Source organism: Bactrocera oleae, chromosome 5 (assembly GCF_042242935.1).
Source record: "Bactrocera oleae isolate idBacOlea1 chromosome 5, idBacOlea1, whole genome shotgun sequence".
In the NCBI taxonomy this organism is placed as follows: domain Eukaryota; kingdom Metazoa; phylum Arthropoda; class Insecta; order Diptera; family Tephritidae; genus Bactrocera; species Bactrocera oleae.
The window spans coordinates 40719747-40736966 of record NC_091539.1 but is presented as its reverse complement, the minus strand read 5'-3'; the positions used below and the strand labels follow the sequence as shown (position 1 = coordinate 40736966).

General features: G+C 34.5%; 1 protein-coding gene across 10 annotated transcripts in view; it reads right to left on the bottom strand.

Moving 5' to 3' along the window:
- The window catches only part of LOC106625494 (uncharacterized), a 33141-nt gene extending 32505 nt beyond the window's left edge, over window positions 1–636 (bottom strand). The window contains exon 1 of one of the 10 annotated variants that reach the window (XM_036366214.2): window positions 486–636. The gene's annotated coding sequence lies outside the window, so the exon portion shown is untranslated. The other 9 variants (XM_036366212.2, XM_070110052.1, XM_070110054.1 and 6 more) reach the window with 9 other exon arrangements.
- Between the last annotated feature and the right edge of the window lie 16584 nt (window positions 637–17220).

Sequence of the window (17220 nt, the reverse complement as noted above, 5' to 3'; positions counted from 1 at the left end):
TTTCAAAATCCTTTAGGCGCACTTAAATTCTATCAAATACAGGTATTAACACCACTCCAACAAAGTAACACACCCACTTTACTTTACTTTATTTTTAGCGAGTGTACAACAAATGCGTTCGACAATATTTTAAGAACATTAATTTCCGCGCAAACCGTGCTTCACGCTTGCGCAATCGCCGAGTTCTGCGCGCAGCTTGGCAAAATCGTCGCCTTGTCGTTGACTTTAACGGCGGCAATGCGTTCGCATTCTAATCAGCACGTCTGAGACACAAGAGGCACCAGAGATACAAATAATAAAACACATAAGAAACAAAGAAAAGACAACCACAACAATACGAGTGAACGACAAACCGCCAGCCCACGAGCTTACACCACGGCTTTCTGTCACAGAGGGCGACGCTGCGAGAGTTTCGATTTCAAGTTCACACTTTGATTTGCTTTATCCGCGCCTTAACCCACACAACTGCTTACAAATGTACATACAGTTGTACTATATTGCTTAATCTTTCTCTTCTTCTTGTTCTTCCGTGCGTGGTTTGGCTACGCTTGTCAGCCTGTCGTTCCGGTGTACAATTTGCGACCGTTGCATGCACAACGCTCGAGTGTTTTCGCCTAACTGATCGGGAGGAGTTGCATACAGTGTGAAGCGCGCTTGCCAAACGACGCTTTTGAGGAGTCTCATGTGTTGTCATAGTCGCCGCCAATGCGCTCCCACTTTTTTGTTGGTGCGCTCCTTTGTTGTTTGTCATTTTGATTGTTTGCATATTATTATTGTTGTTGTTTTTGTTTCCCTTCTTATTGTTGTTCTTCGCATGTTAAGGAATCAACGCTCTCATTTGACTTGTGTTTGTTTTTGTTGCGTCTACATTTCTTTTGAAATTGGCGCTAACATCGTCAGCGTCGGCGCATCGTAAACTGGACAGACTATACGCTGCTTGCGCGTAGGTCGGACGGTGGTTGATGTGCCATTACGCATGCGCGGTACGTGTGGCCAGTTAACGCGTTACGTGTAAAATCAATTTACTATGTGGCGAATGGGTCTGAAAGGGAGTTTCTAAGTTGAAAAGATGTTGTTGTTACATGTCGTAAAGGCGGTCAAGTTATAAGCGCTTCGCAGTTGGCTTGTTGTAGCAATGTTTTTGTTGTTATTAATTGTTGCAACAATTTGTATCTTACTAGGTGGATTTTGTAGTTCAACGAAGCTCCGAAGAAGACTGAAAAAAGTAGTAAAAAGGAATTGAAAGGCTAATCTTGACAGACCCGCAATATTATTAAACGACAAGCTCTTTGATGTTACTCTTTTTCGAACAGGATAGCAAGCTTTGTTGAGCACGTGACTACCCCTCTAGTTGAAAGTTCAAATTCATGTGGTTAATTGTAAAATATTTATAGAGTTTTTCTAACAGTAGTTGTTCCCGATTGTCAATGAAAGATATCCAATAATCTATTGATTGAGGGGCGTACCTAATGAGAAATAAACTTTTTTTCATATTTCGATAGATTATAACTGTAAAAATATTACAAACATCAATCATTATCATTTCTTTTCAAAACTTTGGGACAAATTTAACTTTTTTTTATGTAAAACTCCACCGTTTTGTCAAGTTTTATTTTGTTTTACCGTTGCTAAGCATTTTTTTTACATTTAATTTACGGAGAAGGCCGGAAGATCTTGTAAATTATAACTCGAAGACCTGTGTAAAATTTTATTAAGATCGGTTGAGTAGTTCGATCAGTTGACAACCGACTTTAAAACAGTTTCGTTTAAAGTTTGACCTCGAGCGCTCTATTTTTTAAGGCTGTATCTTCAAAACGATTACTCGGATCAACTTGAGAATTTGAGACAATATTCTAGAGATCTCAGAGACACTAAACATTTTTTTTCCTTTTTAAAGCCGTGAAACTCATGTAACCCCTTAAAATCTACCATTGAAGCTATGGCACCAACGGCGAGGGTCTTAAAATTACAAGAAGAAATCTGCAATGGGCATCGCTGACTTTTAGTCCCTGAAAATACAAAACATTACATTTTCTGTAATGGAACTTGAGAACTTAACGGCACTCACCACTTGATTGTTAACTGAGAAAAACACTTTACGCTTTAAATAAACTCAAGCAGAGAATGTTAATGATTTGAGATATTCATTGACATTCTCTGGCTAAATCGCTCTGCTTTCTTGACATATTTGGTTACCTGACAATTTAATCACACTAGTATTTGAATAGAAATTCTGTAAGCCGCAGATAGCAATTGCACTAGTTCCAGAGATATACTTTCAGTGGCCAGCGCTCATGGGTTTACTATACTATGAGCTCACAACGTAAAGATGTTCCTGGTAAAGAGCCGTCCACTTATTAAAGTGAAGTCTGACCAAGCGCTTATAAATAAATCCCAATGAAATACAAATAAGAGTACTACAAAATGGACAGTATGTAATATTAGTTACATTCTCTGTACATATCAACTGAAGTTTATTAAGTCTTATAGTAATAGAATATTTATATGTTATACGAACAAATTCGTAAGTAATATTATAAAGAAGATGGACGTCAAAATTTATATCCGTTTGCCAATTTTTCCTTCATAATATAATTAAGTTATAATATAAGTTTATTTTCAATGTCATTGTAATATCAATAGACATAAATATGTCACTATTCAAGTGTGCATCACGCCTTGAGCCAACGCATGTCAGCTGTCAAGTCACAGCTGATATGACATTTCAAAAGTCAAAGCAGACAATGTCAAAATGTCCACACATTCAACAGTTGGCAACAGCCATGCACACATATTTAAGCTAATTGGGATGTGTAACGAATGGGTGTGAATATATTTACTTGTATATAATTATATATTAGGCTGGTTCTTAAAAAGTAAGCGTACTATTTTTTCAGCCTCACAATCTAATTTACTTAAGCTATAGATGACTGTTTCTTTAGAGGTATAGAACTTCCTAAAGGGATAGCTCTGAAACAGAAACATAATTTCTACACTTAGTAAAAGGTATAGTTTGAAGTTAATATGCCAAAAGCACTATCAGTACATAATATTTGATACGGAAGACTAAGTTAATGTGGGCTAACAAGCCATATAATGCATTCAACTTTATTAAAACCAAAGTTTGGTCATCATTGGATCATTTCGAGAAGTTGGCTAATCAATTGGCAATCAGACCTCGTGACTTCGTGAAACTACTTTTTATGGAGCTACCTCAATTAAATGATATTTTACATACAGCTATTTGGAAATGAACATTACGAATCCTTGCGAACCAATCAAGTGTAAACTCCGTAAAAAAGTAAAAATATGGGTATTATCCACGTTTTCTTCTCATTTCAATGGTGTATAACATTTTTCGCTTATATGGCTGATGCAATATTGAATCAAAGTCGGATCTTCAAGAAGGAACATATATACAAAAATAGTTTCTCGATTTTGAGTACTCATAGAATATGTTTTATTAGTTTGACCAACAATTTTTATACAGCATTGAAATAAGAGTAAATGTGGATGCTTTCTAGGTTTTTAATTTTTTAGAAACTCACATAGTACTTATACATTTATAAATAATATTTTTAGTAGGCTCGATTTGAAATTCTTAGACAAATATTTTGATTTTGAAAGCAAATATGTCGATTGTACTTCGGTCGGATTGATTTAACATCCAACAGAGTTTTTTACTGTGTAATATATAATGAAGGAATTTTAAGATATATTATGTGAATTTAAAAAATTTTTATATTTCTTAATATTTTACATATTGTAATAAACACAAAACCGTTACTAATTCCAATGGCTTTCCAAAAAATTTAATCAATATACTCGTACAGTAAGACTCCGCTTAACGCGGTTCCGTTTAGCGCTCTTGTTTTTTAACCCGGGGATCACCTGAAATTCTGCATCCGAATATATCCGAAATTGGACCAAGGCTTATTACTAGCGGTTAACATTATAGCAGATACTTGAAAAAATAGACACAGAAGAGAAGTAATTAATAAGAGAAGTTTGAAAAAACTACAAAATCATGAATGCTGTAAAAAACATAAACCTTTCTTGGAATGAAATAACAGAAGACCTTTGAAAGGATTACGAAAGAACATTTGGTCAGATTTAAGTAAAAGCGAAGACTTTGGATACTCTGTCGATATGGATGAAATAGTGGAATTAGCAAAACAAGCCACTTTAGATGAGATAAATGACGAAAAGTTGCTATAGATGCTTTATCCACATATCAATGCAAACTACATTACACGGCTTCTTGACGAAAAGGCCGAAAATTGGAAACATAAAATAGACTGACTGATCTGACGGACTTATAATTGTTTTTGTATATTCGTTTATATTGTTTTTATTTTTGTATTAAATTGATGCTTGGTTTTATTTTTTTAAACATAAATATTTTATTTAATATCTAACCAATTTTCTATCCATCTTCCCCTAACCCCATTCTTTACTTTGATGGAACGAATTCTACGCCATAAGCAATGTCTTACTTGTATTCCAATGTGTCCATAATATTTGAGGTTAGAACGATTCCCTATACAATTTTTGGAAAATTTAAGTACCCCCCGAATGCAAACACAATCGAATTTGCGCGCTTACTTTGTTCTATGAAGACAATGCGTGTGAGAAAGTAAAAAAAAAGAAACAAACACGCGTTGAAAGACTTCTAATGAGGGCGTTTGCTCTTTGCTGGGGTTAAACAATTTTGTCAGCTACGCTTATTTTTCCGTTATTGGTAGTATGCGTACGACGAAGTGGTAAATCGAAGTGACAGCTCGCTGCGAAGTGACAAATGTTAGCTGTGACGTTCAAGCCATTTCTAATAGGCCCATTAAACAGCGATTGGATCACCAACATACACACATACGCGTGTGTGTGGAGTAATTTCCGAAAATTACAGTCGTGCCGCTGCTTACCGCCGAAACCGGCGAAACTTGGTTGCCCCGACTTGTTTCGCTTGACAATCGTGCTCTATTGGTGATTTGTTTGTGCTTGGAAGATAAGAATTTTATTTATTTGTAACAGACGGACGCGAGCGAGCAGCTGGTGGACACTAATATACTTAGTTTGCATTTGTTTATGCTTTTGCTTTTATTGCATAAGTGGATTAGGGTGCGCATGTGCGTGTGCGTGTGACTGGAAGTGCTCGTATAGAGTTTGCAAATAATAATAATTATATAATGTCGTGACTTGAGGATTAGCTAAAAGCTGATTAAATAGATAGGAAATAGAAGTGGTTCTTCGATTTAGAAATATTCCGTAGGCATAAACCCATGTGTATGTATACTTATGTGCGTGCTTATAAAATGTTTTGCGTCAATTAGGGTCGTTGAACTAATATATGTTTACATATATTGGAGGTAAATCACAAATTATTTTTGAAAGAAGCCACAAATTGCTTTAATTGTTATTGAGATTATTGAAACCGCATTTTTCAAATTTGCTTGAGTGATTACTCGGAGACAAATATTCCGATCACTATCAAAAAATTTAATTTTTTTCTTCAAAAAATTGTCTGTGTATTCTTAAAATATGTATAAATGTACCCTCAAATTTATAGAATAACTAATAATGTAGTATTTTTTTCGAAAATCGTATTTTTTTGGGATTTCACACAGATGTGCCCCTTAAAAAATCTAAAAAGTTATAACACTGTGCAAAGAGAAATAACTACCATAACAGAACCGCCTCGTAAGACAAGTCTATATGTAGGAAAGAATGGACAGAGTCGTAGGCCATGTTGAGCATGATGAAACGGCAGATCAAATGATCTCCGTAAAAGTAAGATTTTCATTCGATTGAGGCAAAGCAGTTTTCACAATATGCCACTAATATAACTTATAAACATTGATTGGAAGTGTTAAGAGAAAAACATAAAAAAAATAAGAAGCTGCCAGTACCACCAAGCGATCTAAAAAATGTTACGCAGCTGACATCTCAATCCTACGTGCGGTTTAAAAATTAAAATTTAAGAAGATGTTATCATATCTTCAAAACTTAATTTGGCCATACAATTTCAAACCAACTGCACTGAGGAGTTCTACAAGTTAAAGTAAATATTTGGCCAATTTGGTCTAGGTTTTATTGAAGGCGAATATGTAAGAATATGTAGTAGACTTCTAAATTTGCTCGGTGCCACATCTTGATTCCTGAGAAAGGTTACAATTATAATTATTATGATTATTATGCCGATGAGATTGTCAATTGAGATATACTTAGTAATTACCTAGTATGAGGTTTGCACCGCAATCTAGGGTCTATTGTGCCCTTTGTGTGCTATTTGAGATCATCTTCTCTTATAAGTTATGGCCACATACCTCAGTTTGGTAATATAACTCTTAAACGCTGAGATCGACGGACTAATGTCTCAAACTCTTAAAGCTTCGAGAGCCACAGAAGTTTGGTATTGCAGATGGGAAGAATCGGACTTGTCTTGCCCACAAAAGACAGTTAATTGAAAAGCTACAAAAGGCTGTAACTAAGCATTGAAATAAGGAGTAGAGAACAGACTTCTAAATTCACTCGGGTGTGGCAAGGCCCACCCTTTGTTGACATCCTATGTCTCAAGAGCAGCTCAATCAATTTAAATTTGGTGTATAATATTATCCCGACATTTTTATCTAACAATGTGGGAATGAGCGAGTGTTAACTACAACGTTGTCTTCTTCCTATAAGTTTGGAAAACCCATCAGGAAACGTCGGAGACCCTATAAAATATATACATAAATGAACAGCATGATGAGCTGAATTTAGCCATATCCGTCTGTCTGTCCGTCTGTATACATACAGTTTTCAAGCTATCGTTCTAAAATTTTGCACCTGTTCTTTTCTCACTAAGAAGCTTCTCATTTGTCGGCAACGCAGATATCGGACCACTATATCATATAGCTGCCATACAAATTGAACGATCGGAATCAAGTTCTTGTAAGGGATCTTGGTATTTGTGAAGGGTATTATAGCTTCGGTGCAACAAAGTTAACGTTTTTTATTGTTCATTTTAAAAAATATACAGTGCGTTCAAAAAATAACTTTTCCGTTTTCCAAAGTGAAGGTAGCGTTTATTGGAGAAACATATTGTAGTTATAGAAATACGAATAAAAAATATTCAAAACTCGCTCCACTTTCTCGCGTTGTCTATTATAGTTTGACATCTTTGATGGCAACTTGCAACTAAATTTTCCGCATATTCCACAGAGAGCGACCTCTAGGTATGTTATAATAGCCGAATGGAATCTTTTGTTGACGTTAAATGTTTGATTGATCTTTTGGCTTTCATTAAAGTCCAATCATTTTATATTGGATGGTCTGGTATCTGGTGTTTGGAGATTGGCAGTGATCGCAATTGAACATGTGTTAATTAGCTAAAAAAAAATACGTTTTCCGCGCATTAATTGCACAAAAAAAAGACGTTATTTTTGAAGGCACTCAATAAGTGAGCGTCAATAAAGTTATCGGAATAAAACTTTGTATACCATCTCGCATTTAAAAATTGGCGAAATCTGACCATAACTTTTCAAGACCTCAGATACTTAATGCCTATGACTCACTTTTTACCGAAAATATCGGTCAATCGCTGTGTTATATTATTGAAATTCTGAGATAATCTTTTCTTGTGTCACTTGATAATATGTCCGTGGCTTTGATCTTTGAAATTTGAGAGAGTATAAAATGTTCAGTTAGACGCAAAATTAACTCTTCCTTACATGCTTTGTATTTTGATGATCTATAATAGTAAGTTTTCGGTTTGGTGTCACCAAAGCAAATGGGAACTGTAAGTTTATTTTCAATATTGGCAGAAATCTAAACATATTTTAAAGTCTGTATGTTAAAAATATTTTCAAGAACTTCTAACTTTCAGTTTCGTACATTTTTAGTGCTCTCTTACTTATTAATGAATACAATGTTTAATCACCATACATATATTTCGAACCTTAACACGCACATACTTATTCCCTTAAACCGTTATTATATTCACACAAACAATTTAATTGCTAACGAAAGTTATGACATCATTTAACTATTTAAGTGCATATTAAATGGTTTAATTACGAGCAGTTGACATTTAATTTCCACCTTTGTTTCTGTAGAATTTCATAACCGACATTTGTAGTTTGCAAGCCGCGAAAAAAGACATAGCAGCACGAATTTACGCCTTTCCCAGCGATTTAATTGCAAATGTAGCAGAGTTGAAAAGGCGAAAAGTGCAAATGTGAGTGTAAAGTGTACTTGTATGTGTGCCAATGTGTGGGTGCTTCAGAGTGCATGCCAACATGCATCGGCAAGAATCATCAACGTCAACTTTGTGTGCGCTGCTGAAATGAATGACAACAACGCATGAAAAATTGCAACAGAAATCACATAAAGGATGACAAATGGCGAAAGGAAGCGGAGGACATAAAAAAACAACAAGAAGAAAACCAACGAGCGCAATCTCATCAAGCAGAGCAAATCGCTCGGTTTGTGGTTAACCTGATTTTGTTGTAGCAAGCGAGTATATTCGTTGGGAGTATGTAGATGTGATAGTGAGTATGTACGTATGCATGTATGGTATGTGTGTGCAAGAGGGTGGCTGAGTGTATATCTGAGTGCCTTTGGGAGTGTGTGTCTCTGCGAGTGCGACTGTAATAAAGCATTCGAAATTATTGCTGTTGCTACAAGCTCTCCGAATGGTAATCAGCTTTGCCTGTCACACCATTCACACACGCACACACTCGCACTCATACTAATGTAAATTTTCGCCAACTGCAGTGCCGCATTGGCAGCGTTATGGTCGAATGAATGCGCCAAGTTGCATAATTTTAGGCGATGTGGCAGCAGAGCAATTTTTGTGGGCGATCATGTGCAACTTGCAAGTGGCAGCAATTTTCTGCAGCAACAACAACAACAATAAAAAATAGTCGAAATCACTGCGGCGGGTATGACGATGACAACCACAGCAGCGGCTGCGATTGTTCGGAGAGCGCGGGCAACGAAAATACCAAATTGCACACAGTTGCCATTGTGGCAATAATATACCGTTTGGCTGCAGCGCATTCAGCACGCCGGGCGGCACAATGCAATGGACATTTAACGAATTTTGTTGCGCGTCACTGCACAGTCATGCTGTTACACACACTATCGCATATGTATATGTATATATGTAAGTATTGTTGGTGCTGTTGCTGTTATTGCTGCTATCTCTGTTATTCTTTTTGTAATCCTTCCGCCTCCAAATTGCCACTATTCATGTCGCTATCGCTTTGTAACGACGCTGAAGCTGCAACTGTAGTGTAGTTGTTGCTGTTTTTATTTGTAGTGCTGCCCTCCGTTATTTGTGCTTCCTGCTTTGGCAACTCAACTAGCGCCACAAAACCACCGTGGCCATATACAAATGAGCTTAGCTTACACACTTGCCGCGCGCTCAGAAGGATCTGCTTGAGTGGCGCGGGTGTGGCAAGCAAGTGTTAGCGGCCATGGCCTACTTATGAATAATAATTTAAATAATAATTTTAGGTTAAATGTGCGGTGGTGCCAACACACACACGCACACATGTGAATAGCCAACTCATCAGCACATAAATAAAATTCGCTTAGCGGATGTGCCACTGCATTTGTTTTCTATTGTGGCACTGTGTCACTGGTAAGCTCTGCGTTGTCTCTTGGTTGCAAGCTATTATGCGGTAACTTTTATATATATGCATAGATGTATGTGTATGTGTTACATATTCATCATTATGTGTATCAGCATGTATGTAATTGCATATGGACTAGTGAAATATAATTATTTTTCGTCATAAACTCGAGTTTAAGGTTGCGTGTTAATGAAAATTGTTCTGTGGGGTGTTTAAGAAACTCTGAATTTACTTTTAATAAAAACAAAATAAACGTAAAATTCGGTTGCACCGAAGTTAAAATATTTACCTTTTATAAATAAAAACTTACCATAGAAGAACTTGATTCCGATCGTTCAGTAGATTCGATATGAAAAATGTATTCGGAGATTAGACCATTACTTTCGACAATAATCTATGCCAAATGTTGTTGTTGTGAAGGTATCTCGTCAAAAAAAAGTTTTCTATACAGGGACTTATGTTTGACCAGAGTGATTGACAGACGGAAAGACGGACAGGTCTAAATCAACTCAGCTTGTCACATATACTATTTTTACATATATTTTATAGGGTATCCGAGCTTCGTGGTAAACTTAGCATACCCTGTTCAGAGCATAAACATTATTAATATATATTATTGAAAATATCAAAATATCTAATTGAGCTTGACTTGAATTTGTAGTACGTTAAACTTGGGAGAAGCATATAATACTAAATAACAAAATGACTAACAAACTCGAGTATAAGAGACAATGACTTTTTGAGTATTGAAAATTTGGGTGAATTAGAAAGTCAATTGTGAGAGCTGCGAAGAAAGATCCAACTATCAGTGCCATCAATATGTCTGCGCCAGTGTCTAAAACATCCAGACTGACCGTTAGTGCCAGCATGATCGGGTGAGCATTAGATGCTAATGGTCTGTATAATCAAGTATCGGGGAAAAAAGCAGACAACTCTACACCAGACTATAAGCGACAATTGGAGTTTGAGGTAAAATATTAATTTTTGGACAATGTAATTTTTTTAGGTAAAAGCAAGTTCAAAGTTGTCGGGAAGAATAAAGAACTAAAGTTTGGAGAAAATCCAGACTTTGAACAGGAAAACATTACAACCATTGTAAAGCATGGTGGAGGTTTGGTAAATGGAGTAGGAAGGCTGGTAACATCATAAACAAAACAGACTATCTAAACATTAAAAAAAAATTCCTTCCTAACGTTGAGAAATTGCGCTTAAATCAATCGTCGATCTTTCAACAGAATAATGATCCGAAGCATATGACAAGAATAATTAAGAAATAATTAGATAAAAATAAATTGAGACTTGCACTGTGACCTAAGGTCTATTGTGCCCTCTCCTCTGTCACAACGAATTACTTAGGACTAGCACACTGATAAATTTCAGCATCCTGTTGGGCGCTATGGAGGCAATGTGATTCCTATTCGAAAACATAGATAAATGGGTCTTTATCCTGCATCTACAGACTGTCTTTTAGTATAGATATCAGGTGCTCGGGATCGATGTCGAAATACCGCTGAGTATGACGATACTTTCAGTGCGATAGTTGCGTTGAGCAAAGACTTCTGCTTGGAAAATTCTCGGAAAACATCCCATATGTATGGAAAGTTTGGCACACGGTCCTGCGACACCTGCACCAATGCCTTTCGACGTTTTCGTGCCAGCAGTGTATCACTAAATGGCAGCACCTTAGCAGTAGCAAGTTTACCCTTATTGTAGTGCTGTCCCGCGGGAGAAGATCCCGTTGAGTTTCATCACATAAGGTCTTCATTTGCTGGAACGAGTTTATCTTCCCTCCGCCGTACCCTACTGTCATTTGAAGCATTTTATATTTAGCTGTTTGATTGATTACTAGGTGGAGCCGAAAATAGTTGAGAAGAATTCTCAAAAGTATAAAAATTTTAATTTTCAATTGTAAGAAAAAAATGAAATATCATAAAATGGAGCTCAAACTTTTTTCCATATAATAATGTTTTCCCCATGAGATAATTTTGGTAACTTTTGTCGACTGTTCGCTTTATTGGGATCAAACAAAGCGTTTATGAATAGTTATGATCATGGTATAAGAGTACAGATATCACAAATCACACATATCATTTCTTGAATCGAACAATCGAATTGAAATACATTATTTAACTTCACTAACAAATAATATTATATATTCCAAGCTTTCGGTAAGAAATTCACACAGCATTGTTGTTGCTTTCTTTGTTATTGTATTTCTTTTCATAAATTAGTTATAAAAAAAATGAATAACAAATGTGAGTGAACTTGTTGACTATTAAATTTGATTGGCTTCTGCGTTGTTTACAACTGTGACTTAGCTTAGCGTGAATATCGTGGCTGAATGACAAAATAAGCCAATAAGTGAACGAGTTCAAAAGAGGGTGCGCAAAAGCGTGCACAGCAAATTATCCTCTTCTACTGAAGCTAAATTAAATAACTTTTTTTATATACAGTACACAAGTATATACTTATATGAATGTATGTATGTTATATATTTAAAAAAAATCTTCAAAAAAATCGAAAGGGAAAAAAAATATATATACAAATATTTTTCAATAGCCTGTAGTGAGATAAACAAATAAATTTTTTTATCGTTAATATACTGCATTTAATGAAGACAATCATTAATCTTTCATTGCATTGTTATAAGCGCATTAAGGCTGCTGTTAGTAGCCGCTTCAAACTCGCAATTGTCGCCTCAACAAAGGAATTAATAACAATCATAAAAGCTAACTGCTTCATTTTTCAAATATTTCTGAGTTATACGATATCAATAAAATTATTGCCATCACATTTAATTGTTAAGCGATAATTGCGTGAACCGGCTGCCAGGAATTCATACATTTCTTTCTGATTTACATACGATTCAATTTTGATTAATGAAGGCAGTTAAGAAAAGTTAAGAAAACAATAAACAATGTAAAGAAAATGTAAGTGTCAGCGGCACTATTCTTCTTTGTGTCCAAAAAACAACTCATTAACATTGAATAAAGTGATGGGAAATTATTTGAGATATTTAAAATATCTTAACCATCTTTAAATAAAAACCAGACTAAACGTTAACTTCGATTGCACCAAAGCCTACCCTAATACCCTACACAAATACAAATGACTCCTTATATATAATATATGCTACATTCATCTGATCTGAACAAGTTATTTATTTAGAGATTACACCATTGGCTAAGACAATAAACCATGCCAAATTTCATTAAGATATCTCGTCAAATGAAAGAGTTGTCCATACAAGCACTTGATTCCGATTGTTCAGTTTGTATGGCGGCTATACGCTTTAGTGATCTGATCTAAACAATTTCTTCGGAGATTGCATTATTGCTTTAAATAATGATCCGTTGTGAAGATACCTCGTCAAAAGAAAGAGTTTTCCATACAAAAATACCGATCATCATACCGATCCTTCAGTTTGTATGGCAGCTATATGCTATAGTGGTCTATGGTCTCTGGTGGATATCTCGAAAACTGAAGGACTAGTTAGCGTATATGCATACACACGGACATGCCTTAATCGACTCAGCTCTTCATGCTGATCATTTATGTACATATATATTTTATAGGGTCTTCGACCTTTCTTTCTGGGTGTTACAAACTTCATAGCAAACTTAATATATCCTGTTCAGGGTATAAATATTTTTTATTGCTGCAGCGTGATAGATTACCTGTTAAACATTTCTCAAATATATGTGTTTTGATATCAATGTTGCAATATTCAATTCTTTGGATCATGTTCCTAAAATTGAAAATTTCAACCAAGTGGCAATCTCTTTAAAATAATACCTTCGATAGAAAATTTCCTTATAAAAAGTTCGAAATTCTTACTGTAATATCTCATTTATTTTAGCCCTTTAATTGAATATCGTATACAGGTGGCAACCTTTTACAAAAATACTACCGATAAAAACCTTTATATTTATTTAATTCGGTACTAATACTTTACTATTTTATTTAGTTGTGAAATAAAATTAAACAAGAATTTCAAAGCAGGTGGCAACTCTAACCAAAAATATTTTTAAAACTAAATCTTTATGAAGTAAACATATTTGGTTTGGTTTCTCTAGCTTATTTTACCAATTTTACTGAGTACAACTTTGTAAATAAATGTCAACCTTGATCCAGTCTCTTTTTTTTTTGAATTCATAAATCTTTTTTTTTTTGCTATATTAAACTTTACTACTACTAATAGTACTTACCGATCAAAACATGGTTAAATCGTCGAAAGGACAGCTCTTGGCCAAATTGTACAATTCATTAAGAAAAATTATACATATTAGTTTAGTCTTCACTATGTATAGTTTAAAACTTAACCTGGTTGCAGTGGATTAATTTTACTATCGCACCTAAAAAAGTTTAACTTTCGTAGTTTATACAATTATTGAGGCAAATATTTGTATTTCGGGAACTGAAAAAGACTAAATCCTGACCAAAAACATGACAAACAATCAACCGAAATGCATTGCTCTCGTTTATATGTAAATATGTGAAAATCCGCTACTAACTCTCTAATGCGAAAGTTACGATATCCAACAAGTCTAGTTCAAAGTCGTGACTTCACTCCAAGTTCAAAGGAGTTGCAAAGCAGGTTTTATCAACCTGGGAAAAAATTGTCGCGCCACTCTGACAAGATATTCTTTCTGATTCTCTAAATATTGGCATTAAAAAAGCATTGTATATTTTTTTACGAGAAAATACTGAACAAGTTTGTACGAGTCCACTGGCTTCGCTTTATGTAGCCAATTTTACTTTTAAACTACCTAAATAGGGATGTATGTAGGTATGGAGCAGGGTTTATATATAAAATATCACTTAATTTACATATAAGTTCATATGGGCATTACAATAATCCGCTGAAAGTAATATGAAAGTATGATACTCACATATATTTACACACCCAAATTTTCTGCACGTGCAAAGTTTTCCTTTTGCTTCACATCCTTTAGTACATTTGGTGACCATATCAGTCATAGTGCTTGGGAAGTAAAAGAAGCACCGAACCTTCGTAGAAAGTTTGCTGTGAAGGAAACGGAAAGTACCAGCAACTTTGTTGCAAGTAAGCAGAGTTTTCTGTAATAATTTTGCATATATTCCTTTGAAAGAACAAGAAAGTTGCTCGCCATGTTGGCACTCGTGATAATATAATATGTGCCTGCATAAAAAAGTATACTTGTACATGCATACATATAACCTAAAAAGCTATGTATAATAAAAAATTGAAGCACTGTAAATTGCATTCAATTTACATTTAAGGAAGATTTAGTTGCTAATAGGCGATCAAATTAAATTATATCTCCAAATCGTTAAGTGAATTTTTAACTGAAATTTAAAGTCTGTTCTAAATATCTTTTTTGCCATGTGGTTCATTTTACATGTGGTTTAAATTTTAAGCACTGGAAGTATCAATCTTTCATTCATTGTTATTCACAGAATTGACAGATCGGCCGAGCGGAATTGAGTGATAATTTAGTGTGGCTCGATCAAATTTCAGAGGAGGCCTAATTTTCGACTACTTTTTGCAGTAATGCGCCGAATATTCTTGTACATCATCTCTGGCTTATCTGTGTAGTCAAGCGACTTCACATAACGCCACAAAAAAAAGTGCAGCGTAGTTAAATCGGACGATCTTGTAGGCCATAGCCCAGGTCTAAGACCCGAGATAACGCGCTCGCCTCTCCTTTAAAAAATTGATTGTTTCATTGGTTGTATGGCATGTGGCACCGTCTGGTTGGTCCTCCACATCAACATCCTCCAATTCAGGCACGAATATGTCGTTAATCATTGTTCTCTAGCGTTCCCCATTGACTGTAACATTACGGCCGGCTTCATTTTTGAAGAAATTTTAACCAATGATTCCCTATGCTCATAGAGCATACCAAACAGTGACTTTTTGAGGATATAACGGCGTCTCAAAAATAGTTTGTGTATTATAATCACTCCAAATGTGAGAATATTATTTATTAACGTACCCATTTAACCAAAAGTGAGCTTCATTGCTGAATAAAATGATTTAGCAAACGGACGTTGTAAGTCTGTTCATTATAAAATCTCACGTGATACACTGCGTATACACCAATTAATCAAAGAAGTATTTTATCCAAAATATGGTTTTAAAACACCTTAACATTCGAATATATTTTTAAGTCATCTTAAAAAATCGTTAGCTAGCGAAACCAATGACAAATATCAATTTCATTCATACAAGCCATCAATTACTTGCGCATAATACATTCAAATTTGAATTCGTATTTTAAGACCTACTTCAGCAACTTCTATTGTGAACAGCTTGTTTTCTGCGTAAGCTTTTCTCTGAAAGCTTAGCCCCCACTTACTCAAATATATAAAGCTTTATTGCAGCTTGAGAGCTTTTAATTCGATTGGAGACTTCGAAAAATAAGATATGTGTGTATGTGTGAAACTTTTATAGTTAAGTTTGCGAAGCCGAACCAGAGAACGTATTATATCTAATTCAAATTTATAATTACCATAAATAAAATGCTTTTACCGAAGAACGTATATGATATATTATATTTAATTTTAAATTTATATTAAATTTAAGAATAAAACAATTTAATTAATTTCAAAAATTATATTCTTAGAAAAAAATAAATATTTTAAAAGGCTAAATTTAAATTTTAATTAAACAAGTATATGGATGTAGCTCTTTAAAACCTTACAGTTAATTAAAAACTCTAACTGGACGATGCAGTATATATAAATTTATTATAAGGTTATCATACGTGGTCATTAATATAAATAATGTCAGCAGCATAAAATTTTAATAATCATTATTTTTAAATTAATAATAAGTTTAAGCCTTTCATAAGTGTCAGGGGAATTTTTAAACAATTTGTTGAGGTTTGAATTTTAAATAAAAAAAAAAAAAAAAGTATTTCTAGTTTAAAAATTTTTCACTAATACTCCTTAAAACTAAGTATGATAAATCATAACGTTAAAGAAAGATTAGATCAAATTGAAAAGTTTCGAAAACTGGGACTACCTTTGTCACATAGCTAGATTATCTTACTGAATCGAAATAGGTGATATCAGAGCATGCGGATGCGAAAGTAATTTTCAATGTTTGCGATATCGCCCTCAAAACTACACTAGAAACAACAAAATTTGAGATGAGTATGATGTTGAGGATATAAGTAGGTACACAAAAAACGTTGAACAATGCCTTACCACTAAGCTGTATTATCAACCTTTCATTACCACGCATATTTAATCCCATCAGCGTATTTAATCTTGCATGGATATAATTGAAGCATCGCAAAAAATATTGAGACAAATTTTAGTATATACAGCAACTTTCCACTAAAAATGATCGAATTTTCGTCCTTCAATTGATTTTGTATGTATCAGCCGATACACAAGATATTAAAAAAAAAAACTTAATTCTCAAACACCAAGAATCCTTTAATAGACTCTGCGCATTAGGAGGAGTGCCCTAAAATAACTCTTTATTGGATATATATAAACATATATGTACCATATATGGATAATGCCGCTATAAATATCAGTTCTTTGTTTTCCTAACAAACAATTTCGGCCGTATTTACTTAAGTCGCGTGGGCTGGAAGTTTTTTATCTT